General features: G+C 43.0%; 1 protein-coding gene across 1 annotated transcript in view; it reads right to left on the reverse strand.

Annotated features, from left to right (window-relative positions):
• Nucleotides 1–20418, reverse strand: part of ADAMTS14 (ADAM metallopeptidase with thrombospondin type 1 motif 14) — a 602768-nt gene that overhangs the window by 160628 nt on the left and 421722 nt on the right. The window lies entirely within an intron of this gene.

Raw genomic sequence — 20418 nt, forward strand, 5'->3', positions numbered from 1 at the left:
CACCTACACCCCCATGGACGGGAGGGTACACACTTCACCTCTCATACCGGGACATGGGCACGCTTAGACTATTTTTTAGTTAACAGGGGACTTGCTGTAGAGCTCCTGAGAGTGGACCATCTGCCCAGAACCTATTCTGATCATAGCCCTGTGTTTTTGCAGTTCCGCACCCCTGGGTGGGACAATCCGCGACCGCAGTGGAGACTGCGCCCTGATGTGCTTCTCGACAGCCTGTTTCGCGCTGAGCTGGGGGAGGAGATCGCAGATTTTTTTCCCAGAAATAAGGGCTCGGTTGAGTCAGTTGAACATATCTGGGAGGCTTTCAAGGTCACTATCAGGGGTTTCTGCATATCTAAGAGCCACGGAGTATTGCGTGGTATCCTGCAGTCCATTGCCACACTGGAAGGAGACCTGCGGGCTCTGGAGCTCCGCATGATAACAGATGCTGACCCAAACCTGCACGCCACCTTTAGGGAGACACTATCAAAATATGAGGAGGAGGCTGCTAGGGAGGCGAAATATCGGGGTAAACACTGGGTAGCCCGAAGGTACTGCGAAGGGGATAGGCCCGGAAAAGTGCTTGCTGCGCTCACACGACCTTCACGGGTGCATAACACTATACTGGAGCTTACTGACACATCCGATGCCACTATCAGAGACCCGGATGCGATACTGTCCGCCTTCACGACACACTACTCCACACTTTACACTTCCACGGCTGAGGCGGACGCGCCATATGCTGAGTACCTCAACGACATGGCGTTATGTTGGCTCAGCGATGGGGACAGGGAATTTCTTGCAGCACCTTTTGAGCTCGACGAGATTCGCGAGGCCATCATGTCCCTTAAGAATGGCAAGGCTCCGGGACTAGATGGCATACCGGCCGAGTTTTACAAGGCCTACATTGACATTCTGGCGCCCGTGCTCCGCGAGGTCTTTACAGAGTTCCTTGCTGATGGGATACTTCCCTGCTCTATGCGTGAGGTGGTGATCACTTCCCTTTTGAAACCGGATAAGGATCCCGCCTCCTGCGATTCCTACCGTCCACTTTCCCTCCTAAACTGCGATGTCAAAATACTCGCCAAAGTCCTGGCCACTCGACTATCGCTGTTAATGACCAGACTCGTCCTGCCTGATCAATCTGGCTTCGTGGCGGGCAGATCCACGTCCCATAATCTTCGCACCCTCTTCTCCCTGCTTCGCACGGTACACCCCGACACCCCTGTAGCAGCTGTGTTCCTAGACGCCACCAAGGCATTCAACTCGATTGAATGGCCCTACCTCTTTTCGGTCCTGGCTAGTATGGGCTTCCCTACACTGTTCCTGTCTTGGATCCGCCTCCTGTACACGGACCCCACGGCAAGGTGCTAATTAATGGACGATTGTCGCATCCTATTACACTCACGAGAGGCACCCGCCAGGGATGCCCACTCTCTCCCCTGTTATTTGCCATCGCGGTTGAGCCGCTCGCCTGTCGCTTGCGACAGTTACACCGAGCGGGAGCTGTGCAATGCCTGCAGCGGCAAATCGATGTATCCCTCTACGCGGATGACATCACGCTGTACGTCAAATATCCTGAGACACATCTTAATCCCCTACTTCGGGAATTTATCCTGTTCGGTGGGGTGTCGGGCATTCACATCAACTGGACCAAGTCGCAGTTTTTTCCTCTTACTGATGCGGTGCGTGATTTCCCTCTAGATTACCCCCTGGAGTGGTGCCGCGATGATCTTCGTTATTTGGGAATCCGCATTTCTCGCGATAAAGACGAGACGCTACGATCCAATTATGGAGTAGCCATAACTAAATTGACTGCCTCTGTCGGTAGATGGATCGCGCTGCCACTCTCCATGTCTGGCAGGGCCTCACTCATAAAAATGGTGATACTACCCCGCTTTTTGTATCTTTTTCTTAATATCCCCTACTTCCCTGGCGCTTTTTTCTTCAAGACGCTCCGTATGGAACTGCGCAGGCTGTTTTGGGGCGGCAAGTCCCCCCGGCTAAAATGGTCGACGCTGACTCTTCCCTATGACAGAGGAGGCTTCGATGTCCCCGATTTCGAAACATACTACCAGTGCGCGCAGGCGCACTTTGCCTACCACTGGATGGCTCCTACTCCTTTCATGCCACATATAGCGGTGGAAGATTGGATCGTGCACCCACTCCCGCTTAACGGTCTACTACACTGTCCTGAGGCGTCCATCACCACGCCGAACACCTCAGTCTCCTGCACATTGGATGCATGGCGCCGCATCGCTAGGCGACTGTTGTGCCCACTGCCCTACTCCCCCAGATTGCCGCTCACCTATCACCCACAGCTCACCCTCTTATCGGAATTGGGTTTCCGTCAACTCTGTGATAAACTGCTTGTCACCTGCTGGGGTGACTTGTTCCATGAGAGTCATTTCAAGTCAGCAGATCTATTCTTTAAAACGCACGAGCGTACCCCCCTTGAGCTCTTTTACTACATTCGGTTGCGTGCAGGGATGCGTGACATCCTACCTGACTACCCTGACGAGCCCGAGATCCTGTCACCACTACACTTCCTCTTAGGATCGCAAGACGGGACCCACTTGGTCTCTGGGCTCTACCGCCAGGTCCGCACTGCTGCTCCAGAGCTGGCATCCACTGCTCGGCTCCGCTGGTCTGCTGAACTTGCCATCGATATCTCGGATGACCAGTGGACCCACTGCTGCACACTCACTTCCCGCATTTCTGCCAGCAGCAGATTGAAAATTATCCATTACAAATTCCTTCAGCGGATGTATTACACGCCGGTACGGAAGCATAGATTCGGGCTGGCGGATAATGACCGCTGTGAGCGGTGTCGTGCCGACCATGCTGATTTTCTTCACCTGGCGTGGGACTGCCCCCAGATTGCTCACTACTGGCGACAGGTGCTGGAGGCTCTTGCGGAGATGGTGGGGGAGACGATCCCTGCTGACCCTTTGATGGCCATCCTCGGGCACACGATGCAAATGCCCAGAGATTGCAGGAAATTCGTTGACACTGCCTTGCTCTTGGCCAAGCGACGTGTCGCATGCCGTTGGGGCAGGGGAAGGGCGCCCAAGTTTAAGGACTGGCCTACAGATTTGCTATATTGCCAGGATCAGCATGCTACTTTTGCTGAACTGGTACCTCCCTCGTGTCGACCCAGGGATATTTGGGATCCTCTGGTGCACTACCTGCTCAAGCGCTCGATTGACGATGCACAGTCAGGCGGCCGACCTGACACACCACAGCACCCCGAGCTCTCTCCTAGATCTTAAACTTATAGCTCCTGCTGCGATATTTGGGTTTCCTCGATCTTTATGCGCCCTTATACCCCCTACACGCTCCTCGACATTCTAGGCTGCCCTGCCTTGATTGTCCTGTCCCTCCCCCCTCTCTGAGCAAGTACCCCCTATCTTGCACCCACAGCGCGCTTTCATGTCTCCGCCGGGCGACACCCCACGGGGGCATCCTTCACTTGCCTGAGCCGGACCACTGCTGACTCTTATGGCACTGCGATGGGAGCTCTGGACACGGGATCTCCTACACACCTCTGCCTGCCCATATCGTCACACTGCACCACTATCACTTATTTCCTTTACACAGTCATGCGCTGCCTCTCTGTTGTTACATAGTTGGGGTGTTTTGGTTACTGTTCCACAAAAACGGAGAGACTCTTCTCTCGGTAGATAAACTCTGTTCGACTGCTGCTCATCCTTGCCTGTCCTACACCACCGGCTACGGAACTAGTGTCACGTGTGCCTATGATGTGCCGCCGGGCCCCCGGGATGCCGGCTTCAAGGCTGTGTACTGTCCATCCTTTCCTGCTGCCGGCCTCCGGGTTGTAGGCGGACCAAGCTGTGTACTGTACTTTGTTTACTCCAATAAAGCAGATTTGAACCCAAAAAAAAAAAAAAAAAAAAGATGATGCTATCCATGTCTATCAGGAAATGAGTGTTTTCCAGTGAAGTCGCAAACTGATCATTTTCCACTTTTACCAATTTTGATGAATTGTTAGCGCCTGTATAGCTCTGGTCTTGCACAGATCAGAGCAGAAACAGTGTGAGATCACATCAACATCCTCCCTGCCATATATAGTACCTTTTGGAGCCAGAAATGTTGAAAGTAGAGATTTACGGAGTTCTGTTCATCTCTGCCATTATTCTGTGTAAAGAGCGTGCTCCTGTCAGTTGGTTAGGTGGTCTTGCTGAGTAGATATTAAATGTATATACTATTTCATCCGCACCTATGGCGCCTTAGGAATAGGGATTGTTGCAAAGTTGTTTTCAATTCGACAAATGTGTGGGCTTAAGTTCAAAACAAGCTTTGATAGTTTTCTGATTGAACAGAAAGGATTGAATTTACGTTATGGCAGAGGGACTTGATTGCAGAGCTTTTGACATTTGCTGGCAGATTTAAATTTCTCACCAGATTGGATTTTCTTCCCCCTTTTTTGTTCTTTTTTTGTTTTGATATCAATTTTCCTTGCATTAATAAAAGGTAAGTAGTACTTGTGGAAAAACTACGAATCGCATTCATTTGCAGGACAGTCGGAGATACCATTTTTCTGGGATGGAGAAAAGAGATAGAAAATGCACGACTTCTGTAAACATTTGTGGTACGAAGGACTGACAATTGCAATCAATATACCTGTCAGGCTCACACAAAGAGTGAGCCAGTTAGCCCAGAAGCAGTAGGTCACTGGAAGGGGTAAAGAGGAAGTTTGAGACATCAAGGAGACCCCAGCCACCACCTGATCACATCCAGCGACAAGAGGATGGGGGAAAGCAGATTCTGGATGCAGCGGATGAAAGTAGGAGTGGCTCTGAACTTATAGAGCTCCTAATTGTGCCACCACAACTGCCAAGGTCCTTCCTGTGACTCCTATGGCTCTCTTCCTCCCCCCTGAAATTCCAAATCTAACTGTGAAGAAATGCAGGGGTTCAGCTGGAAATGGGAGGAGCTCTGAGTTATTTAACTGCGGCTTCTATTCTCGCTCCGACCCACAAGCAGCATTGGAGGCAGCCTTCTAACTGGTTGACCTACCGTGGCAAGAACCCCCGCCTCCAGCCCACTCTTGCACCCTCCACGCACCCCAACAATCACACCAGTCCCCTGATGCACTCACAACTGAGCCTTAACTAATGGAGTTTGACAGGGCAGCATCACCAAAAAGTGGACAAGGGTGAAGAGTCGAAACAAGCTCTGACGAGGAAGAGGAGCCACGGAAAAACAGCAGGACACTAACACTCTCCAGCTACCAAAAGAAGTTGACTTTCGGTATTCACAAACGGCATTTACGAGTAGTAAATGCCCTTTGTGAATACAGAAAGTCATAAAGTTAGACTTTCGTCTAACTTTACCTTTGTGAATCGGCCCCATTGTGTCGACTCGATTTCAAAATCACACCTGCAACATTTTTGTAATTTGATTGGCATTCCAAACCATGCAAAAATATAGCTAAGAAGTCACCTGAAATTAATATTTTAGGACCATTATACTCAATAGAGTGTATTAGTTTCCAATACCTGTAACTGCCTCTTTTCCAAATTCTTTGGTGCTAGATCATGAAGCTTGTGAACTAAAAACACCCTGCATAGGTTGATTTTGCTTGTGAAAAATCTCCCTCAAATTCAGTTTGCACTCACTCAAAAAATCCATTTGTATTTCATGCTGCTCATAATTTTATTCATCGTCTTCCATGCAGAATTAAAAGTTTTTTTTATGAGTAGTAAATGCCCTTTGTGAATACCGAAAGTCATAAAGTTAGACATTCTTCTAACTTTACCTTTGTGAATCAGTCCCAACGTGTATTATTTTCTTGCTCCTTTCTGAATATTTTGAGAATTATTACAGTAAACCATTTATTACTAAAGGTGCTAAATGAATCAAGTGAACACCCAATATATCACCTCTAGAATTTGGAAGAGAAAGAAGCATTTTACAATGATTATTGTATATTGCATAATCCGAGTCATTTTGAGAGTCTAGGTGATCCATGGACTGCTTATCTAAGATCAGGGGTGTATTTTATGGTGGATGCTTCTGATTTTAGTTTTAAAGCAGCTAAACCTTATCCAGTCATAATAATGGACCTTTGGTTACCATAACATTGGGAAGTCCAAGGAAGCAGAATCCTTAGTTATAACTTGTTCAGACTTCAAGACGTTTCTGAAACTATGTAGATGTTTCCGGGCACAAAATATCCGTTCTGTGCTCCAGTTATGTCATTTGCAGGGCAGCCAACTGTGTTGTAGTTCAAGAAAGATTTATTTTCAACTGCACTAGCAACAGTCCCCAGCTGCTGGCTCACGTCTCAATGTCTGAGTCATGACAAGGTAAGAGGCTAATGGTTTCCAGCTGCAAAGCACCCGTATCCTGAACCAATTCATAGACCCGTCATTAGCCAAACAGCAGTGCTCGCTTTTTATGCTATGCTGGGTTTTGATACAGCACAAGCAGTAGAGCAGCTGAAACTGGGAGGAAAACGTGTTATATTGACACAGGAACAACTCGAACATTCTGAAGGGGGGGGGGGGCGTGGGGATCCAGGTCGGACTGACTTACAGGAATGTGCTGTTGGGAAAGTGCAAATGCTTAATTGGGACCGTACTAGAGCGAACATTCCACATTTTTTTTTAATTACGTGTTTTAACATTATGCAGTCACACCACTTCACATTACACGGAATATATTTACTTTTGACGTGCTTGGTAATAAGGGGATTTGCCGAGAATCACATAATTTTTCGTTTACGGCTAAATGTGTTATTGAAACAAATAGTGTGTGGAAATATAATTCCACAGCTGTCTTAATGAAAAAATCATAACACTGCGAAATTTTGTTTTTTTCAGTTGCAACTATGATGCCACTGACGGGAAAATGTTCCAGGATACATGTTTGTATGTTTTCCCAGAATGCAGTATTTCTAGCGTTCACTAAATCTTCCTGCATCTCCTGTTTTCCAATACGTTTTGCTTCCCACTTCAGAGGTTGTACGGTGTTGCCAACAACCCCTATACTTGTTCTCTGCAATGTTGATACCACACTCAGTTGAATGTGTTATGTCTTGGAAGTAACCCTTGTGTTGTGCCTGTGATGTGTAGGCTGGACATTCTGCTGTGATGGTTTACCTTTGTGTTTATCCATCTGTGTGTTTTATCTTAGTCTCAATTGCACTTGTAGCCACTGTGTCTGGTTGCCTTAGCTCTATCCTACTCCTGACCTTTTTCCACATATTTCTGCTAATCTGCTCAGACTACTTTTGATCTATCTTCCTGTTCCTCTGCCTGCTGATGTTTACTGCTTTGGAGCGCCTGTACTCCCAAGAGGTTTGCCTGTTTGCTATATCCGGAGAGTTCAGTGAAATCATGTGTTGCATCAGCCCACTTCATTGTAAGGCTGTCCTTATGATGCTAGTGTTGGCAGCTCCGTGTGGTTAAAGGTCCAAGAACAGCAACCCGCATCTCAATAGTTCTTGCCCTTCAATGAATCTTGTGCTGGGTTTGCAAGAAATTTAGATTTAGCTTTCTATCTGTCCTCTTCACCTACTTCTATCAAGGCTTATATAAATCCATTTTACATCTGTTATGCAGCTCCTTCACGACATGACAACACTTCTCACATAGGCTCAAAATAAAAGCAGGCATTGGCAAAGCCAATAGGACTCGGCTTTGTGTACTATTGCTCGGCGTCGTGTTCATAGCATCCGCAATGCTGTAGAGCTGCAAACCACACAAGGGAAAGTGGGGGTAAATGCCTAAGCAACATGGGAGGGGAAGAGAAAGCCAGGGTGGCTGAAGTGGAAGCAAAAGCAACTAAGGTACAGCCTCGGCCCGTGGAGGGTGTTTCGGTGGGGCGGAGAGGCGGGGTGGGGGAAAGGCAGGGTGGGGGTGCTAAAAAACGGAGTATGGATAATTGAAGGTAAGTAAACAATTTAATTAATGAAACTAATTTCGTAGCGCGCCCTGCATCGCAAAATGTGATGCGGGGCGCGCTACGAAATTCGTTTTATTCATAAGGGGGTGATTTGTTCACGCTTTACAAATAGAAATTATTATAATGGGGACTATTTTTATGTTGGTGCGATCGTGGCTTGCTATGCATGTGGGTATGCACTTCAGATCTCAACACAGGAATGCTAAACAAATGCTACAATACAATAAAATATAATACTGAAAGTGAGCAAAAGGTTCCTTTCTAAAGGGCAAACTTCAGCTGACACCTATTCTTTTATATCAAAAGCCTCTTACTAGTACACCTTCCATTCTCGGGCACATGGTAGTCTTTCTAGGTTAGACTATTTTCTAATGCCATTGGCTCAATCTTCCTCCATCAGTGAGGTCCCGCCATTTTCCCAGGGGTATTTCTGATCACTCCCCCTTGTGGCTTCGGCTTGCGATGGGTGCGGGCAGTGTGGGCAGAGTGGCTCCTATTAACCCCTGGTACTTTCGTGACCCAAAAACCCGTTCTGAACTTGTTAAAACCGTGGATCACTACTTTAATGACAATGTGGGGTCTGTTTCTTCTTCTGTATCTTTGTGGGAAGCTTTTAAGACTGTCATTCGTGGGCATTCTCTTTCACTGATTGCCACTGCCAAAAAGGCTAAAAATGAGGAGCTTGTGCGCCTGGAGACTGAGATAACTGCACTAGAGAGTGACCTTGATACAGGAGTGACACGTTTAAAAATGCATTCCCTCAGTCTGAAACAGGCCGATTATAGGTCCGTCGTCACTGACGCGGCCAAGGTGATGAACAGGGATCAACAGGGCAGGATGTATGATGTGGGTGACAAGGCCGGTAAATTGATTGCTTGGCTTGACAAGAAGGAAAGAGCGAATCGTGTTGTCCCCGTGATTGAGAGGCTGGATGGCGAGTGTGTCACTGACCCTGTTGGAATTGTTGAGTGTTTTGTTGACCACTTTCAAACGGTGTATGCCTCTGTCTGCGATAGGGACGAGGAAGACTCCTGGTTGTTGCTTCGTGACATTGCGTTGCCCTGCCTTTCCGAAGATGACAGAGACCTCATGGATGCACCCCTCACGGTGGACGAAGTAGCGGAGGCTATACGTTCCCTCCGCTCAGGCAAAGCAATGGGCCCCAATGGATTACCCATTGAACTTTACAAACTGCGACCCGACAAAATGGCGCCCCACTTGAAGGATATGTTCCTTGAGGCTCTGGACTCGGGTTCCCTTCCCGCTGATCAGCGACTCGCCACAATTGTGGTAATTCACAAGGAGGGAAAGTCGCGGGATCGTTGTGCCTTGTATAGGCCTATATCTTTGCTTAATGCCGAACCCAAAATTTTAGCTAAATTGTTAGCTAATCGTTTGATTAAGGTGATCGGGGACCTGATCCATCCGGATCAGTCCGGTTTCATTCCTCATCGGAACACCGCCCTTAATCTTCGGAGAATCCATGGAGTTCTCGCGAGGGCTGGGACTCTCACTGAGTCGGCCATTTTAACTTCCCTTGATGCTACCATGGCTTTCGACACTATCGAATGGCCTTATCTTTAGGCGGCCCTCTCAAAATTTGGATTCGGCCCCGTGTTCATCGCTTGGGTGAAACTTCTTTATGAGATGCCCCTTGACCAGGTGGTGGTTAACGGGAAGGCGTCCGGTGTTTTCAAACTCGGACGCGGTACTCGGCAGGGCTGCCCTTTGTCTCCTCTGCTCTTTGCCCTCGCATTGGAACAGTTGGCGGAGTGGCTCCGTTGGGAGCCTTCCATAAAAGGCATTCGGTGGTCTCCCGATTTCGAGGATCGTGTCTCGCTATACGCAGATGACATTCTCCTATATCTAACTTCCCCTCAGAAATCCTTAAACGTGCTCTTCGATGTTCTTACCTCCTTCGGGAAGAACTCGGGACTCGTTATCAATTGGACTAAGTCCTGTGTCTACGTTTTGGCTGGTGGTCTCCCCCATTGCCTCGTAGATTTCCGATTCAAGTCACTGAGTCCGGTTTTAAGTACCTCGGGATATATGTTTCCTTGGACCCCACCATTCGATATGAGCGCAACTTGCTGCCCCCTCTTCAACGGCTGAAGCTAGATGTTAGACGCTGGCGTCATTTGCCACTGTCACCGCTAGGTCGTGCGGCTCTCTTTAAGATGATGTCGCTGCCTAGATTTTTGTATGCGCTCCAGAACTCGTTTGACCCCGTTCCCTCTCGTTACTTTCGGGAGGTGGAGAGCCTACAATGGCAACTGATCTGGGATGTTCGTGCACGCGTTGCTCTGTCTAAACTCACGCTTCCGTGGTATGACGGAGGCATCGCCCTTCCTGACATCAGGCGCTATTATTGGGCCTCCCATTGAGTGCGGTCAACCATGCAACGTATGTTCCTGGTCCCGCCCCTGCCTTCGCAATGGATAAACACCTTCTGCCAGGGGGGAACTTCAATAGGGCGCTGTATTCCAAGAGGCTCTGTACAACACTGACTGGCCCAACTAAAGTCGCGGTACGTGTGTGGCACGATGCGAATGCGGCCTTGGGATGGAAGGATAAACTCACTCGCGCGACCCCCTTGTATGACTCTGAGTGTCTGGGTAATTTATGGCGAACGAAAGGATTTGACAAATGGGATATGATCGGAATCACTAAGGTGGGGGATCTTTGGTCCAAAGGCGATGTTAAGACCTTTGAGGCGCTTAAGTCGGAGTATGAACTTGGGGACAGGGAATTCTTCAGGTACGCTCAGGTCCGGCATGCCCTACTGTCGATCTTTGCTGTGGGTACAGCTATCCCTTAATCCTCACCCCTTGAGGATCGTATTTTTGATGGACATGTGCCCGACAGCACTATTTCATTAATTTACAAGAAGCTGATCTATAACAGGGCTGACCTGCTTGTGCGCCTGAGGGCCTCGTGGATTGCCGATGGTCTAGAATTAGATGATGAGGACTGGCAGTCCGCCCTGTCCTCGCCAAAAGAAGTTGCCATACCTGCACGCCTTAGATTTGTTCAATTTAAGATCCTCCACCGTGTGTATGTCACTGGCCCGAGTCTGGTACACATGGGATACTCTTCTGATGACTTGTGTAAGCGTGGCTGCGGTATGACTGGTACATTTCTTCATATTCTGTGGGAATGCCCGGAGGTGGTCGAGTTTTGGTCCCGTATGCATGTCGTAATGGAGAGGGTCACTGGGGTGGCACTGCCGCCAGAGGCCAGGCGCTGCCTCCTGAATGTCTGGGAGCCCAATGACTACAATGCGGCACAGATTACCTGGGCGACCCTTGGTAATATGATCGCCAAAAGAGACATTGCACAGCTCTGGGGTTCCCAAAGGTCTCCGACCGTAACATTGTGGGCAGAGAATATGGATTGGTGCATGTTTCGTGAGAAGACTGTGTATCTGTCGCGTGGAAGGCCCAAGAAGTGGGGCAGAATCTGGTCGCAATGGAACGTATACCGTGGCAATATATGCACCCCTCCTCAAGATTTGTTTCCCGATGCCACCTTGTCCCCCTGATTGACATTCCAAATATTAATTACATTGTATTGCTCCTGGTTTCCTCGCTGCCCCCTCCCCACGAAACACTGTGCTATGTTATGTATGCTACATTGCCGACGCACCGAGTACATGGACCCGTGACTGTATTTCCGAACCATTTTTGCCTTGTGTAACATGTTATTGTTGTCGTTAATTTTCAATAACATTTTTTTTTTTTTTTAAAAGCCTCTTACTAGAACTGAGAGCATACTTAATGTGGTAGGTCAGTAAGAATGGGAAGGGGCCAGACAATGGAGATCTGAAGGAAAGTTAACTTGTGGATGCCTAGTCAAAACAATGGACCCAGTATAAGTTCCCTTTCACCACATGCCTCTTGTTTACCCTGAAATACCTTCACTACTAGTAACTAAAGTTGAAGTTCTCTGGTAGGAAATTCTAGCTGGTGAGGATCATGCCTTCCTATGTAAACTAGAGAAAGGGACGGTCTTTGGCATCTAATAAAAGTATAAAGCTCACGTGGATGGGTGAGGATGGATGAGTAGCATGAGGCAGGTTGACCCGCTTCTGGGCTCTCAAAGAAGCAACTGACCAAATATTTCGTCCCTAACCTCCGCATGTACAGGGTACCAGTATGAGCAGGATCTGAGCCATGACTGACAAGGGCTTGTCTACCTGATGCTTGTCTTTCTTTGGAAGCCTCGGGGTGCTAGGGAGGGCATTGAGGTGTAAACCCCTGTTCAAAATGCTGGCTTCCTTTTGCATTGGCAGCAATAGGGAGAATCTGGGGCTTTTGAATATGTAATTTCTGATCAGGTTTCCAGCCTGAATTGTATTTCCACTTTCTTCCGTGTTCATGAGATGTATTTGTTCAGCAGAAGGCTGTATACGTGCCTTTAAAAAAAGTACATGGCCACTGTTCATGTCACCAATTACACTACCTCTGCTTGGCACATGTTGCCATGTTCGTTACTGGGCCTTATCTGATTATCCCCTCTTTTTTGGTGTACACGTACTGAACATGCCTTTATGGGCTGAGTGTCGCTGTCGATATGTTTAGTCCTCACTACAACGGCACCTCAGTGGCCAACTCGCATGACATGGGAACGCTACCCATAGAGGCTCAAAACAAAACCAAAACCCTTCCTACTCCATCGTGCAACTTGCTATCCATGGGAGTAATAAGTGTTATATAAATGCTGCAATGTAAAACAGTGTCAATATCAAATGCAGATCCGTCCCTACTACCCACTTTCAGTACAGACTTGTATAGGAAAGCAATGATTACAGAATATTCGGAATTAAAAAAGTGGAAGTATGCAACATCCTAGTTCAATAACATGTAAGTCAATGAATTTTGAGATTAAAACAAAGTATTGAATTATTGAGTAATACATTGTAATACCAAAGCTTCATAAACGTTCTCTTGACACATTGCTAAATCAAAACAGTTCACGCTAGAATGCTTAAATGAGAACAAGCTATCAGAAGATACAACAGACATGGTTGATATTCTAGGACTGCTCCCTACGTTGTAATAGGATGGGAGGATAGGGCCGGCTTGAGGGCGGCGCAACTAGAGTAGCAGCACCTGGCGCTCAGGGACGGATTGGCAATATGGGCATAGGCCATAGGGCCAGTGTCTCAGTGTCCTCTGTGGGACATTTTTTTCTTTTAGAGCCCACAGAGGTCACTGGACCGGGAGAGTAAAGCAGCCTTGCAGGGGGGCTATGTGAATGGCCCTTGTCAATGATCAGCTGTGGCCTCTCCTTGATCCACTGCCTAGCCAAACAATCACACTGATGGTGGGCTGGGGATCAGGTTACTGCGAGAATAGCCGCTCACACTATATAAAGCTGTCAAAATGAAGAACAATAAAAAAACAAGCATTGGCAATACCACTAGGTCTGGCATTTGCGAGAATTTGAATTTTTGATGTTGTAAATGACAATGTGTTTTACCCATGTGTTATGGAGTGGAGTGGAGGTATGTGGTGTCCAGTGGAATTATGTGGGTTGGATTGGAATGGTAGTTATGGAATTGTGTGGCGTAGAATTATGTGGCATTGTGTGCAGTGTAATTATGTGGATAGTAATTATGTGGTTTTGAGTGTACTGGAATTATGTAGAATGGGATTGTGTGTCATGGACTGTAATTAGGTGGAATGGTGTTTTGTGTTGTATAGTGGTATGTTATGCAGTTTAATTATGTGGTGTGTTGTTGCATTTTGTGGCATAATATGGTATTGTGTGGTGTGGATTGGATGTATGCGGTGTATTGTGTAAATGTGTTGTTGAGTTTCATTACGTCATGTGTTGCTGCATTGTGTTGAATGATGCTGTGTAGAGTAGAATTGTGTTGTGCTGAATTAAATTATGCTTTTAGAATAATGTGGTATGATGTGGAGTATATTTATGTGTATTTTTGCTATGTGGTATCAAATGAACTTAAGCCATGTTGCCTTTCAGATACCAGCAAAACAGTTGTAAAAATTTGAAAAGGTAAATAAGACTGAGGGCTGCCTTTCATCCCACAGAAATGCATGCTTAGTTAACATATTGTAAATGACTACCCCTCACTAGGAGTTGAAGCGCTTTGTTATGAGTAGCAAGCTACTCCGGAACCCAAGATTAGAGGTCAATAGTAGATTAGTAATAATTTTTTCTTTGTGCATTAGTTGCACATCTTTGCTGTTGTACTGTACAGTGTAGAGGTCTTCTCGTCCAGACCTGTACCAGCGACATCAAAGATGTGCACATCTTCCCAACAGGATCAAAAGAAAAACAAAATCCTCCTGAGTGATGTAGATTTCATTTCTTTTGAGTGTGTTGCAAAATGTTCTCCAAGGCATAGGTTCAGAGGTGCATAGGTGCATAGGTTCAGAGCTGCTCTTGCTCTTACTTTTGTGGTATTACATGTTATTACATGTTCTATCCCCAAAGATTCCAGTCTAACCCTTTCTCCTTGACTTTGTTCTAGATCTCTGGTTTATGTGATGATCAGAATCTAGGACATAGCTGGTTGGGAAGAGCACCTAACTACATTGTGCAGGGCGGTAAGACTGAAAGTAAGTATTCCGTTTTCAGAACTGCAGTGCCCCAAGTCTTTACCAATGTTACTGGCTCTATAAGCTTAAAATGCTTCATTTACCAAATATTTCTCTACAAATGAGACCTATGAGACAAACCAAATGGTGTTTCATGAAAGGCCACTTATTTTTACAGTGCACGGGCCAAATTGTGATCCCAATCCGACCCTGCAGTGGCGCTGACTTTAGTGGGGAAGGGGGGCTGTGTTTGAAATTAACTATTGGTTTAAAAGCAGGTGAACAACTTTCTTGTGTGTCCAGTAGTTTTCAAGCAACAATAAACATGTCAAGATAACTGGTGATAAATGTTCCTACTGGTGAGGGATCGTAATTTGGGCTAGTGGCAGTTTTGACTCATCCTAAAGTAGTGTGCAGGGTTAAGGTGTGTGCGGCAAAGAATGTGTACCATGCAGATCTCAGAACCAAATGTGAGGGAACTATGAATAGAACCACTCTAAAAAATTAAATGTATGTCGGAGAGAAGTTTTGGAGAGAAGAGGTGTGCTGTAAGAGGGTTGTAGTGAGGAAATTCATGGAGAAGGAGGTCACGGGGGGGGAAAAATACTGTTGCACCGGCACTAAAGTCGTCCCTGTGAGAAGACACAACAATCATCTAACAGCCACTAATGACACAAGCCTGGGGTGAGTGGGCAGCACTTGACTCAGCTAAACAGAGATAAGACTAAGGCATTGGTGGTGGCTGCGATGGTGGCTCTCTCGTTAGAAATCTACTGCCCAGCGAAATCCGACTCAATCCTTCCGCTTTGCATCGATGCACTTTCTCTGTTCGTCAAATTTCAACTGTTGTATCCAGTAGATTCATAAAGGGTAGGTCATGCCACTGGGACAATTCTTCTGAAATGTTCAGGGTTTACTGGACTTTTACTGTGCAGAAAACATTTTGTTTATATGCAGGAGCATGCCGCCTACGGCTACAATGTAGTTGCTTTCCTTCAGCCTTTAATCCTGGAGGTCAGTCCGTACTCTTGAGTAGCTAGTTCTGTTACGTGGTGTAAGGTGTTATTAAGAAGTCCCGCCAAGAAGTTCTGCTTAGCAAGTTACTGTCAATGCTCTCAGGCGTTGCTATTACCTTGTTGTCAATGCCCGCTTGTTTTGTCCCAGCATGTGTACTCAGTTGTGCTAATAGATGCGCTTGCGCCCACTGGGGGTCAACTCGGGGGCCCACCTCCTTCTCTTCATGTTGGCTGGAAGCAGCTTGGTGAAGTGCACTAAGTCTTCAGCGCTTGCATTTGGGAGTACAGACTCTGTGATCCAGGCTCTGAGATGCAGATGTCTGCACAGTGAAGGTAGAGGCAGCACAGATCATTCAGCTTCCTCTATGGCAGTCACACCAGCGATAAGTTAGGTGAATCTCAAAGATGACGAACTTTGCCTTTGGTTAAACGAGGACCCTCAGGTTCAAGCATGTCAGATACGGCACACTTCCTTTGGCAACTGACTGTTCTGACTGCTGCTCTTCTGGACTCAGCAGCTGCTTTTTTCCGCATTGGGCATTCGGCTCCTGCAGCACAAGGCTCTTACTATTCCCATCTTAGCAGAAAGGATCGAAGATCTCAAGGAGACCCACAGCGTCTCCAACAAGACACACAGATTTAAGTAATGGTCACTCACTTCTGGGAGACTGGTCATCACTGATCACAGCAGCTTTTCGAGTGCTCAACACAAAACCCCCATTCTTGGTCCGTGAAGCAGCTTGGAATTTGAACCAGGTGGGGTCCCACCTTTATAGATAGGGGACTCGTACATTCCAGGAACCAATTTAGGGTGGTGCCTTTTGAGAACTTCATCTTCCTTCTGCAGTGCAGACAGCTCTTTGTGTAAGATAATGCGGTGTGCAGTCTAAATATCGAGTTTTTATTTTCGACTGGAAATAATATCGACTCCAGAATATCGAGATGGCATTAATGTCGAGGTAAGTAATATCGATGTATTTTTTATCGATTTTCATGTATGTTAAAAAATATCGATTGAAAAAATATCGAGTAAGTAATATCGATAGTAAAAAATATCGTTATTTCTAGTAGTTTAAAAATATCGAAAGTCAAAATATCGGTTTTAAGAATATCGAAAGTTGTGTTATCGACAGTCATGATTAAATATATGTTATTTTTTTATTTATTTATATTGTAAATAAATGTATAAAAAATTAATAAATATAAAAATTAATTCAAATAGTATAATAATTTCTAGGAGCGGGTAGTGGGTTTTTAGGGGAATAGGGTGGGAAGTAATTTAAATATAATTAATTAAATATGTAAATTTATTAATTGGTAGTAATATTTAATTAATTGTTAATTAAATAATATTTTTTATTTATATAAAATTTAATTGCTAATTAATTTAATTTAATTGATTAATTGCTAATTATGCTAATTTAAATAATGTATGTCATGTAGCGGGTTGTGGGTTATTAGGGGAATAGGGTGGGAAGTAATTTAATTATAATTAATTAAATATGTAAATTTATTAATTGGTAGTAATATTTAAATAATTGTTAATTAAATAATAGTTTTCAAATATATAAAATTTATTTTGTAATTAATTAAATTTAATTGATTAATTGCTAATTATGCTAATTTAAATAATTTATGTCATGTAGCGGGTTGTGGGTTTATAGGGGAATAGGGTGGGAAGTAATTTAATTATAATTAATTAAATATGTAAATTTATGATTTGGTAGTAAGATTTAATTAATTGTTAATTAAATAATATTTTTTAATTATATAAAATTTATTTTGTAAATAATTTAATTAAATTGATTAATTGGTAATTATGTTAATTTGAATAATTTATGTCATGTAGCGGGTTGTGGGTTTATAGGGGAATAGGGTGGGAAGTAATTTAATTATCATTCATTAAATATGTAAATGTATTAATTGTTAGTAATATTAAATTAATTGTTAATTAAAAAATATTTGTTGATTATTTAAAATGTCATTAGTAATTAATTTAATTTAATTGATTACTTGCTAATTATGTTAAATTAAATTTTTTATTTCCTGTAGCGGGTTCTGGGTTTATAGGGGAATAGAGTGGGAAGTAATTTAATAATAAAGAAGGAAATAATAATATTTTTTAAAGGTATACAACGTTTACCACACAACTTTTACAACGCACTACCATTACAACGAAACTTTTACAACGCAAATACCATTATAACGCATGTATTTACAACTAATGTTTTTACTACACAGGTACTTTTGCAATGCATACCATTACAACGTAAGTATTTGTAAGTATATAATTATATTTGAAATGTTATAGGTTTGGGTTTTTGGGTAAAGGGGTATTTTTAGGGTTCAGGGTCAGTTTTGAGTTTTTGGGTAAAGGGGTATTTTTAGGGTTCAGGGTCAGTTTTGGGTTTTTGGGTAAAGGGGTATTTTTAGGGTTCAGGGTCAGTTTTCAGTTTTTGGGTAAAGGGGTATTTTTAGGGTTCAGGGTCAGTTTTCAGTTTTTGGGTAAAGGGGTATTTTTAGGGTTCAGGGTCAGTTTTCAGTTTTTGGGTAAAGGGGTATTTTTAGTGTTCAGGGTCAGTTTTCAGTTTGTGGGTAATGGGGTATTTTTAGGGTTCAGGGTCAGTTTTCAGTTTTTGGGTAAAGGGGTATTTTTAGGGTTCAGGGTCAGTTTTCAGTTTTTGGCTAAAGGGGTATTTTTAGGGTTCAGGGTCAGTTTTCAGTTTTTGGGTAAAGGGGTATTTTTAGGGCTCAGGGTCAGTTTTCAGTTTTTGGGTAAAGGGGTATTTTTAGGGTTCAGGGTCAGTTTTCAGTTTTTGGGTAATGGGGTATTTTTAGGGTTCAGGGTCAGTTTTCAGTTTTTGGATAAAGGGGTATTTTTAGGGTTCAGGGTCAGTTTTCAGTTTTTGGGTAAAGGGGTATTTTTAGGGTTCAGGTTCAGTTTTCAGTTTTTGGGTAAAGAGGTATTTTTAGGGTTCAGGGTAAGATTTCAGTTTTTGGGTAAAAGGGTATTTTTAGGGTTCAGGGTCAGTTTGGGGTTTTTGGGTACAGGGGTACAGGGTAAAAAGTACGTTTATACTTGGTGGAGTTGAAATAGTAATTTTTATGGGTTCAGTGTCCAGCACCTTCCCTGATGTTATACTTGGTGGAGTGGGAATAGTAATTAGTATGGGTTCAGTGTCCAGCACCTTCCATGAGTTTACAATTGGTGAAGTGGGAATTGTAATTTGTATGGTTTTAATGTGTAGTATGGTTTTGTGAGTTTATAATTGGTGCAGTGGAAATAAGAAAACATTTTTAATACAAATAATAATTATTGGTAGGAAACTATAATAAAGTTTTAAAATTACATAGAAAAATGTTGTATTAATTATAATTAGTGTTATTGTAGTAGTTAAAAGATAAATACATTTTTAAATTTATTAAAATTTAAAATGCATTTTTAAATAGAATATTTCATATGTAATTAATATTCATATAGAATAATAAAGAAGGAAACATACACAAAGTTAAATGGAATAAATGAAAAACAGTTTATTAACATATAAAAAATAAATTGTAAGTAGAGATGTATTTTTTATTTCTATTGAAAATTGTAAGTAAATAGTTTTTATTATCCAACAAAATATATGAAGTGCATATATATGTTTTTAACAAATAAATGATATTTAAATAATTATATGTTTATTCACATATATTGTAATTTAATTAGTTAAAGAAACAAATTGGTAATATGTACTTTTCATTTAATAACAAATATTTTATTCACATAGACATTGAATATATTGTCATAGATAAATATGTATATTTGTTTTATAACAGTAACATTTTTGTTTTTTACAAAGTAATCATATTTTTTTTTACAAATTAATATTATGAATATTTAACATATTTATAATATTAATTTTTACATAGATAAACACACAAATACATTTTTATATACATACATAATGTTTAAACTAATATGAGCTATTTTTATAAACAAATTATTTGTAACAAGGTTATATATTCACATTTGTTTAACGTATAGATTATTTTCAAAATGTATATATAAATAATAAAATATTATTTAAAGTAACAGATAACAGTTGAATAATTATTTGAAAGTAATGAGTATTTAAGAAATAATTTTCTACAATTTAAATAATTATTTACACTTAATATAATACTCAGTGTATTTTTTTAAAGTGTTGGAATATAGAAATTAAAGAGGTTTTTGCTATATACAGGGACTACTTTTTAACCGCGTAATGTTATTTAGGCTTATTTGGTGCTTCAACAGATCGCGGTTGGATGCTGCTTCGCGTTAGAGAGGGTAAGTTTGTTTTTATTGTATTTTAGAAGTTAATGAAGTTAGTGTTAGTGTATGTGTGGTGTGTTTAAGTTTATGTACATAGGGTTATTAAGAGAAGATTGTGTTTTCGGTGTTAGGTAGAGTGTACGATATTTCATTTTTACCGCGTTTTAGTTGTAGGTGTGTGACGTGAGCTAATATGTTTAAATGTTACAAAGATAATATGTTTGGTGTATAAATATGTCTTTTTATATATGTATGGGTGTTTTTGTGTGGGTGGGTATGTATTTTATTTTTTCCAGGTTATCGTCGCGTTTTACTGTTTTTGAGGAGGTCCTTCTTTTTCGATCAGAGTTGTGTGACGAGTATTATATACTCTTATTTTTGCACACACATATTTTGGTTTTCACGTTTTCCAGGAGCGTTTTTTTTTTTAATTACTATTTTCGGGTTTTCAATGGTATATCGTGTGTATTACATTGGAGAGGAGTCGCTATGGATTTGCTGGTATTTTTGCATTTTTTTTTGGGCTTCCATAGATTGTATAGGTTTTTGCTATGGTGTCGTATGGATTGCTTGGAATTGGATTACGTTTGAAGGTGCAACAGAAAGG

The sequence above is a fragment of the Lissotriton helveticus genome, chromosome 5_1 (assembly GCF_964261635.1).
Source record: "Lissotriton helveticus chromosome 5_1, aLisHel1.1, whole genome shotgun sequence".
In the NCBI taxonomy this organism is placed as follows: Eukaryota; Metazoa; Chordata; class Amphibia; order Caudata; family Salamandridae; genus Lissotriton; species Lissotriton helveticus.